Source organism: Struthio camelus, chromosome 2, assembly GCF_040807025.1.
Source record: "Struthio camelus isolate bStrCam1 chromosome 2, bStrCam1.hap1, whole genome shotgun sequence".
Taxonomy (NCBI): Eukaryota; Metazoa; Chordata; class Aves; order Struthioniformes; family Struthionidae; genus Struthio; species Struthio camelus.
In genome coordinates, this window is record NC_090943.1 from 104,181,819 (window position 1) to 104,192,124 (window position 10,306).

General features: G+C 39.2%; 1 long non-coding RNA gene across 1 annotated transcript; it reads left to right on the forward strand.

Moving 5' to 3' along the window:
• The first annotated feature begins 301 nt into the window (after positions 1 to 301).
• LOC138065991 (uncharacterized) lies at positions 302 to 9,428 on the forward strand. Its single transcript, XR_011139097.1, has 3 exons — positions 302 to 373; positions 3,678 to 3,770; positions 7,937 to 9,428. It is a non-coding gene; the product is annotated as an uncharacterized lncRNA (long non-coding RNA).
• The last annotated feature ends 878 nt before the right edge of the window (positions 9,429 to 10,306 follow it).

Here is a 10,306-nt window from a genome sequence, read left to right on the forward strand (position 1 = left end):
GGAGGACACGTTTCATGTAGACGTGAAACCGCAATAGCCGCAGCTGAGTTTTCTGCGGGCGGGCCGCGGCAGCTCCGCTCCGCGAGGGGCTGAGCGGGGCAGAGCAGCGCCAGGCCGCGGCGGCGATGAGACGGCGGGAGACGGAGGCGCCGGGCAGAGAAAACGAGGGAAGAGGCCGAGGCGGGGCCGCGCGGCGGGAAGGCGCCGAGCCGCCGCGGCACCGCCCTCCTCCCTCCGCCCCGGCGGCGGCGCGGCGCGGGCGGCCGTTGGGCCGCGCTGTGTGGAGGGGGGGGGGGGGGGGGGAGGCGGCGGAGGCGCGAGGCGCTGCGGCTCGGGCACAAAATGGCGCCGCGTCTGCAGGCGGTGGGAGCGGGTGAGTGAGGGGTCTGCGAGGCGTTGCTCTGGTCCACAGCAGCCGCCTGTGTTTGGAGGTGGTGCAGGCTGCAGCGGTGGCTGTCAGGCTGTGGGATAAAACGTGGCTCTGTGGTAAACTTGGGTGTGCTGAAGGAGCGCTGTGATTACACGGTATATGGCATGAGCGTGATGGCCTACCTCGTGTTTGGGGTGTTTTTTCTGTTCTTGTTTTGCTTAGGCAAAAACTTGAGGTGTTTTTTACTGTGTCTGTCATAGCTTTTTGCTTTGTGTATCTGCTATATTAACTGCTCTGAGTGATACCAAGTAACTACAATGTGCCTTAGAGACATCACAAACTTCAACGCTTAGTACCTAGAACTGCCCTCTCCTACACTGTGGTTTCCTTTTTTTGGTTCATACTTTTTTCTTTATCGCCTCGAATGTGAAAGCACCCATCCTTTAGAGCCTATTTCAGCAGTAATAGGGTCACATAGGCTAAAATCATAACTTTCTTATACCATGATGAGCGTGTGGCCTTTTGGATTTTTGCAGATGCAATTTTACCTTGCCTTCTTAACAACTTCATGTTGTGTTCAGAAGCAGAATGGCAGGGCAGTGTAGCCAAGGCTATTGTCACTGTGATTTTTTTTTTTAATGGCTTTTTTGCACCTCCATTTGATAAGATATTCAAGATATCAAGATAAGATATCTCCAGGACACTCAAAAGAGAATTTGGAAGTCAAGTGTGACACTGTTTATGGGATTGTGATTTTGTGCTGTACTTTGGAGACTAAGGGCTGCCAGCGGTTGCTTTGGAGGGCAGCTCTGCCAGTACGCTATGCCTGTGCTCTTTGGGTCAGAGAAATACTTTTGATTGTTTTTTTTTATGGGTACCTGGTGCTATGGTGGTGGTATATGCAACTTTGACCTTGTTGATGTAGCCAAAGATAAACAGTTTTTCTGCTTTTGAAAGCTCTCTTTTAGCAGCAGCGTTTATTAGGTCTAGCAGTGCGTGAGCTACGTCACCAAATAGGCTTGGTGTGCTTATGATATATTTGTTTGCCCAGAGGAAAGATGCAAATGTTAATAACTGATTAATGGATGAAATAGCAGAAATAGGGTTTTCTTAATCAGTGAATGCTAGTATATCATTTACAGTAATGGAAGATGAACTCTCATTTTCTAATGAATTAGGTCTGCTGAAATATGTTTTCTGTTGTGACTAGCAATCAATAACGAGAATAAATCAACATTGCTTCTAGAGTACTACTTTGGTGTTTTTAGTGAACTTTTGGGGAAATCAGATCAGAGCTAACAGTTCCTATAGATTGTCCCGGATAATGGCTCACTTTAACTTTTGTTATTTGCAAAAAAATTGTTTCTGCCTAGCAGCATTGGCGTTTTAACCCTTTTTAAAGGTGTCTGGTATTAAAAACTACAAAACATGTCTGCTGAATCTCTTCAGACTGTTTCCGTATACTCCATGTAACAAATTAACAAGGAAACATTTCAGAGAATGTCTTCTGAAATACAGTAATTTTTTAATGGCATTTATTATAAATAATCGGATTGTAGAAATGGCATGAAATGTTACTTTCACAGTGCATTCCCTTTGGAGTGTTACATTTGGGTATGTATGTGTTCCTAACGCAGAAGATGCAAAATACAGCAGAATTCAGGTCACACTTGGCACGGTTATACACGTGCTTAATAGTCTGTATTTTTGTTAGTATAGAATTATGAGTAAGCAGTCAAATACATCACAGAGAATTGCAGTGGCAAGACATACAAACATAATTTTGGAAAAATATTAATCAATTCTCCATTCAAAATAATCAGGATGTGCACAGTTGCCAGTAGTTCATATATAGCTTTTAACATTATATTCCTTCATATATTCCTTCATTAATTTGTTGCAATGAAACAGTCATGTGATAGCAATTCAGCAGCTTCTCACTGGGGAGTTTCCACTGCACAGATAGAACAGTTATAACTGGCAACAAAGCATGCAAAACTTTGCAAGGCAATTAGTTTGGAGTTTTCAGAGGGCTGGAAAAAAAAGTCTAAGATTGCTATGGTCACACTGTTCGTAGCTTTGCAGTTAGAATATAGATCAGTATGACTGAAAATTCAGTAGTATCCTGTCAGGGTAATAGCTGTTCTCAGGATCGAACTTTCTTCTCTCGCACAGAAAACAGTCAGACTTTCTGCCTCTCATTGCCATCCAAAGGTCAGGCTGAGAGCTGGTAGCACAGTGAGTGAGCAAGTTAGTGGTGCGCTGCAGGTAGCGGTGAGAAGTAGCATTTGAGGGAGCGCCAAGCTATGTTTGTAGCCTGAGACCAACGCCACTGCTGCTGAGGAGTGGCAGCTCTGTCAGCTGGCGCGCATCTCTACAGGAGTCCTTCTGCTGTCCCAGGGGTGCTCAGTGCACTGCTGACCTGACTGAGGTGCGTTAACAAATGGAGCAGGTATGGCAACAAGAGTTGGGCTGTGGCCAAAGCCGGTCCAGGCCAGACTCTTCACAGTGGTGCTCAGTGACAGGACGAAAGGCAATGGACACACACTGAAACACAAGATGTTCTTGAACTTGAACATATGAAAAAGCTCCTTTACGGTGAAGGTGGTTGAACACTGGAGCAGGTTCCCCAGAGAGGCTATGGAGTCTCCCACCTTGGAGATACTCAAAGTCCAACTGTACATGGTTCTGTGCAACCTACTCTAGCTGTGCATGCTCGAGCAGAGGGATTGGACCAGATGATCTCCAGAGGTCCCTTCCAACCCCAACTCTTCTGTGATCTGTGAAGCAATATTAGCCTTGTCGCCAATACACAAGTAGGTTTTTTTCTGAACGGAGCTGTCCAAATGGGGTTTTTCTGTTATGGGCCTTACAAACCTCACAAACTAGTACTTTTCATGAGTACTAAATTTACATAAGCCTATGTTATGCTAGAGACGTAATGTGCTAAGAATATAAACAAGCAAGCTTGTAGAAAGAGGCAGTATCCTTGGTTGTAGCGGTTAGTATAATAGAAACAGTAGAAAACCTTTCTGGCAAGTAGGTCTTTCTTATGTTCTCTTTTTTTCCAGCTATGGTAGTTACTTAATAGAAGACATTTTTCCCTACCTAAAACCCTCATCTTACTCTAGTGTGGACACAACTTTTTAAGTATTTTATAGAAAGTCAAGTTCAGCTCACTGAAACTAACAGAGATTGTAACAGGTAAAAGAACTTCCAAACTAAAAGATCCAGGAAGAGTAAGTGATGATCCCTGAAAAGTGTTTTCACGTGCATTTAATCCTGAGATTGATTTGTTCTTTTACAGGATTCTTACAGACTTCTGGTGGAACTACTGTCAGATTTGAGTCATCCAGAAATAAGACTGGTGCAAGAGTGGTTTGTTGGCCAAATAAATTAGGTATTCTGTTTTATTTCATATTCCTTGTGCTCATTCTGAAGAATATATCACTGATATTTAAACAAAACTGTTAAGATATCTAAGTATACAATCAATTAACTCCATTATTAGCATAATTTCTTCCATAGATTCTCTCTTCTCTATCTGCCCTCGTTTTTCCTTATTAAAGGAGTAGTGCAGATATATAAAGAGGAAAAGGAGGTTTTTGATTAGTTGTTATTTTTTTAAGTACTGGTCTTTCTTTTCCAGTGTAGTTGAGACCTTAGAGTGTCAGAAGTTCCATTGTGCCTGTTTGCATGCAGCCTCTTCTGTACCTTAGATTACAACTAACATTTCTTTACTTGTGCACTATGTGTTCTAATGTACAGGAAATGTCTATGCAGACTGAACACTCGACTAATGCAAGTACAGTGTTTTCCCTAAATGTACATGTAAATAAACTGATGCTGTTTGTATCCCTCATGATATTATATGTTCATCCTAAATTAAGCTTTTATGACATGTATTATTTTATATTTTTCAGCCATTGTCCCTTCTATATATTTTTTTACCTGATGTAGTAGATAGAAGTAATATATTTAATCTTACAGATGTAAAATTCTCAGGTTTTTTACTTATTGATTTGAAGATTAATTAAAGCTGAAAAGGATTTGCATACTTTAGGAGTTAGTAATCAAACCACTTACAGAAATTACATGCTGTTTGTAACAACATGTAAATTTTTTTTTAAAGTAAATTGTTACAACTTGCATTGATGAAAGGAATATTTTTGCTGTCCCACAGGGTTGCTGAATATTGTTCTATGCGAGGAACACTTTTAAACTTTTTAAGCAAATGAATATTTGAGCAACTAAAGGGCAGAAACTAAGCTCTGTTCGTACTGCTCTATTAGCCCTGATCCTCTAAATATGTGCAATTTTTCCTTTCTGATGTGAGGCAAGGACAGAATCTTACATGTTCAAGGTTTTGTATCAGAGCCTGCTATTGTACAAGGAGATGTAGCAGAAAGTACATTAGGTACATCAAGTTAGTGCAGAGAGTTTCTTGGAAATTCCCTCCGTATTCTGTAATAATAAAACAGAACAAAACAATTTGTATTTGTAAAGGACAAACAATATCGAACAGATCTAATTTCTTTCATTAGTGTGACTGGCTTGGTATGTAAGTAAGTGAACTGTGGTAAATGTAATTTAAAATTTAGTAAGGTTTTTGTGCTGCCCTGCTATGCAGCTGCCATAAACTAATCCAGGAAATGTGAGCTAGATTAAATCACAATTGTAAAGTTGTATATTTAGCTGAAAAACTCTGCTAAGCAGTAGCAGAGGTTATCAAAGCGAGAGGGCACGGTTTGGGATCTGAGAGGAGTTTATGTTGCTGTTGCTTTGGTCAGTATTTTCATGAGTGAGTTGGATATCGGAAGAGAATGACTTGTTATAAAATAGGTGGCTAACACCAGGTCTCAAAATCAAGTCTCAAAATCAGTGAATTATTCAGAATCCACAGGATGAATTTCAATAAAGCACTCAAGCTACTACTACTGAATTTTCTTCTGTTGCTTCTACCGATGATTAGATTATTCTCCTGTGATGCTGAAATTAGATACCCCAAGAACTCACGTAATTGCTCTAAAATGGTTACCTCAGAAATGTTTTAATCGCAATTACCTTATTTTAGCAAAACCTCAGGTATGTTAGTTTGAATTTTAGTTCCATTAATCTGTCCATCAAGGGCGAACAAGTTCTGCTATATGGGTAAGAACCCCAAATATGTGCAAAGAACACCTTTATGAAGCAATTCCCTTTCCTTAAGGCCTTCACTTTCTTCATATTTAATAATGTCTGAAAATCTGTTCATCTTCTGTGCTTGTTGGAAAGCTTACAGCCAGGTGAGTCTAATAGGGGAGAGTAGGAAATTGTCCTGAGTTGCGCTACTCTGATCTGTAGCTGGCAGACAGAACGCAAATAATAGGTTTTAGAAGGGCTTTTCAAAAGCTTTTACAAGTGTTTTGTGAGCTATACTTTTCAAGAGAGTGAGGAAAAATCTCCTTGAGATGGCACCTCCCATTGCAGGGCATTCCTGTAGCAGCTACTCCATCTACCTCTATAGAAAATTAGGAAAACAGTTAAAATATGCAGGACTGTCTTTAGTGGAAGGAGACTGGGAACTAGGAGAACCACAATGAATGCTTCTTGTCCACCTGTTTCCCTACCCAGAGGAACATTATGGAAGTCTGGTGGCTTAAGCAGCACTCAGTAAAGGTAGATAATATGTTATTTCTATGATGGATGGTAGGCCAAGAAACAACTTAAACTTTTCTTAACTCCTTTCATCTGCATTTGGTGCAAAAACAGTTTAAAACAAAGCATGGTTTTCCTTGTGCCTTTCAGAATTCATTTACTTTTCCCTTTTCTGTTGTAGCTAAACACCTTGCAAATCGCTTTCACTTCTTCTGAGCAGATGCTGCCACGGGTATTCATCACGGGTTGTAATGGGCTTCTCCTGGTTATTGGGACAAAGGAGATTGGGCTAGAATACACTTTCTAAAAATAAAATCAGACTGCCTTGGGTTTTGTTATTTTTGCCCAGTGTCTTGCTGCATTATGGCACTTGATGGTTTTTAGTTCAAAACTTTGCAGTACATACTTTGAACAAGGCTGTGCTTTGCTATGGTAAATTTCTTTTTATGGGGTGTCAACTGCAAAGAAGCAGGGAAGCCCAGAATGCAATACACAGTTGCAGTAGCTTGTTACCTGTGTTTTGATATCCAAATGTATGCTAGTGTTTGCTTTGTTTTATGGTCTATTAGAAAAGCAAAAACATGTACTGTGTTGTGATTCCACTAGGAGCAGTACAACAAAGATCCCTTCCCCCACTTTTTTGTGGCCATGGGAACATAACAAGCTAAACTGGATGTGCGTCTTCTGGAGGAGTCTTGAAATAACTTGGAAGTCTGTCACACAGGGTTGGTTCAGTCTTTTGGAGCTGAACATGGTTCATGTAGACTAAGAGAACAAACATTCTTTTTGGGAACACCCCCTTTTCACGTAGAAGATAAAGAACACAGGATAAGAATTTTTTTTTTTTTAAATAAAATTCACATTACGTTTTTATTACAATAGAATGGATGAGTCACAACTTGAACATGTAAAGAGAAATAGAGAAACTGAAGAGAAATAGAAGAAAGGTAATGGAACAGGACATTTAGCTTTGGATATATTTAAATATAAAAGCAAGATTGCTATTTTTTTTTATATGAGAGAAGCAGAGTTGACTTTTACTTTCATGTAGGCATTGAAAACCAGTCTGAGCAGGTAGTTCACAGCTGCTATTTGATTAAATCAAAATAGCAGCAAATTCAAAATAAATGGAGTGTCTCTTTCTTCCTTATGACATGAAATGCTAACAGCTGCCCCCTCAGCTTACATAATATAATCAAGATCCTTATTTAATTCTGCATGGCCACTATTTCACCTTTAATACATTTTATTCCTCTAAATGGAATCTCTAGTTTACTACTTCTTTTTTTTTTTTTTTCTTTCTTTCTTCAGTAGACACACTAGTATCCCTCCAGTGGAAACTCCTTCCAACACACACAATAATTCTTAAGCGTCTTTGCTGTTAATCATGCTGTGGGCAGTCATGTGAACAAATATTAAACAGCACCTTACACTGACGTTCAGCAGACACCATTAGTAATCTGCCGGACAAAAGGAGACAGGGATTTTTTTCAGTAATAGAGCTGAAGCTATTTTTTCTAATTTTGATTCTGCTACTGAATGTAGTAGTGAAGATACCCTCTCAGATTCCAATACAGTTTGGGGTTACAAAATGCTAACACAGAGGACAGCCTTTTAAATTAAGGAAGTAATGCATCTGAGAATGAAAAGATAAGCAATGATTATTAATAATTTGGGGGATGGCAAACCAATGTTATTATTAATTAACATTAATTATTTAATAATAGTTAATATCCTAAATATTTCAAAAACATGGATTTGAACTTAAAAAAAACCCAGAGGCTGTAGAAAAGAACTGAGAAACCAATCTCCAGACATGAAAATGTTTCCATACTCTGATTTTCTCTCCCCCCCTCATTCAGTAGTCTTTACAAAAGGTAGCTGTTTCAAAATAGGATAACCGCAAGTTAGGCTTTGATCTGTCCCCAGATGGCTCTGATGTAAAACTGTTCTCTCATCTACTGGAAATGGAAAGAAAGCAGCATCTGACTTCATTCAGTAAGAAGACCAAGACCAGACAGTGTCTGCCCTGATGGCAGTCAGCCATTGACCTGTTCCTTCAGAGTCCGCACATCAGTCAAAACGCTCAGCTCTATCTGATTCTCCCTGTCCTCAGACAGCTTTTAGTCAAAAGAAGAAGGAAGTATAACCATTCCTGCTGCTGTACACGTGAGCTGAACTGTTCAAAAAGTGTTTGCTGATGCTGTCAGGGAGGCAGGTGGTGTACTGGAATACCTACCACAGGGAGTTCATCTGCGAGGAGAGAAGTTGGAGCAATTCTCCAAAGAGCTCTAAGACACCCACAATTTTTAACTTATACCATATGCTCTTGGGGAGATTTTCTTCTTGCTCTGTTGCAGAACCAACACACCTTTACCATACCAACAGAGTTACTGCCACCAAGTACAACTGCCACCTACCCTTTCTCTGAAAAAGACAGCATTGTACATTAACAATCTAGAACCAAAACAAACTCTTCAGAAAGAGCTCAGTGACGAGTAAGCCTTTGTATTGTCAAAAAAGCTAAAATTTCTCTCTTGCCGTGCCAAAGAAGAAACGTACTAATAGTGAAAAACGTTATTTTCTTTAATTCCTATTTGTTATGGGTGAGATTTGTTCAGAACTGCTGGTTCACGATGGTTTATAGTTAGGTCACTAAGTGTTTTTTAGTGTTTAGAAGTAGTGGTAAATAGCTCATGGGAATTGAATATGACTGTTATTTAAAAAAAAAAAATCAAGTTTCATGCACTTTATGTGCCAGCGTCCCTGAGACATTTTGTAAGATCTCTATAAAATGAGCTAGCACATAACTGCCTGCAAAGTGCTTATCCTTACTACAATTACAGTTTTTTTGAAATGTTTGTAAAGCAATAATAAAATGTAGCATATAGACTGCTTGTTAATTGGAATTGTATTAGTTAACACACTTATATCAAACATTACGTAAAACTAGTGGAATGAACAGATGATGCAGTCTCTGAATCACATTCCAACTTCCTAAAACTTGGTGTGGGCTGAATGCTTTTCAGACTCCAGTAGAATAAGCTGTATTTTCATTGGTATAAATAGAATCATCTGTAGTATAACTTACTGATAGCTCTGACTCTTGGCCAAGACCAAATAATGATAGCCTAGTAAATCAAATGCGTACGTAAAGACGTTTTACCCCTCTCGGAATCTAGAACATCTACCTGTTGATTTGTGGATTTTGGAGGACTGTGATGACTCTTCCAAGAAAAGCTCCTTAAATTTTTATAAGTAAATTACATACTTGATTTCATCTTTTTGTCTATAAGAGTGTTGTTTCCATTAAGTATCTCTTAAGCCAGTATTCAGTTCTCTATGTTTGTGTACAAGAGCTTCCCAAACACATGAATCTTGCTAGTTTTTGTCATGTTAAAATTTAGCTCTTGGTTGAGGTATGCAGGTCTTCAGTGAGCTGTTTTAAATTGCTCTTAATTGCATGTATGTAATTATTGTATATTTAACACCTGGTAACGGAATTTGTAGATATTTTTTAAAGAAGAAAAACCTTAAGAAAAAGCAGGTTGATCTAGGCCTTATTTGGGATTCTAATGTAGTCGTGGATATTTTTTTTAACCATTATGAACAGAAATGGATTATTTACTTGCAAATAAAAATTGACTTGATATGTTAGTGTTAATGAGCTAGCTGACCATTTCAGTTCGTGAAACCACCTGCTTCTTAGCCTGTCAGGGTTCCTGAATATTTTTTAAGAAAGGCAAGGAACTCTACACCTAAATTTACTCCACCAGTTCTTTGGAAACAAAGATTTATTTAATTTATTTGAGGCCTCCTAGAAGAAAATGGGTAGGACTTAAGAGTGTTTCAGAGTTAACTTAGAAACTCCCAGTAAGTAAGAGGGACTAAGCTGCCATTTCCTTAGAGTACTAGGCCATTCAAAGGAAAAGTGTTGTAGGCAGTCCTCTCATTCAGATATGATAAGAAATCTTCATTAAGAGACCGAATGGGTTGGTGGCTTTACTAGATTAAGCATGTCTGGATATCAAGAACAGCATAAATTTTGGGAAAATGTGCATGGAATTCCATGTGCTACTTATATGGATGTCTATTAGCTACACAAGTGAGACATGGTATAAAGGTCAGCTTGGCTTTAATTGAGTGGAACTTTGTTCCCTCTAGCAGAAAGATTGTAATCCAAATACAGGGCTCTTCTAATCAGAGTGTAATTCATCTGGAAAATGTGTTTTGGGACAAGCTTTATTTTTAACATAGGAGATAGATAGACAGATTTGTAGACTATCTGAACTCTAAGCC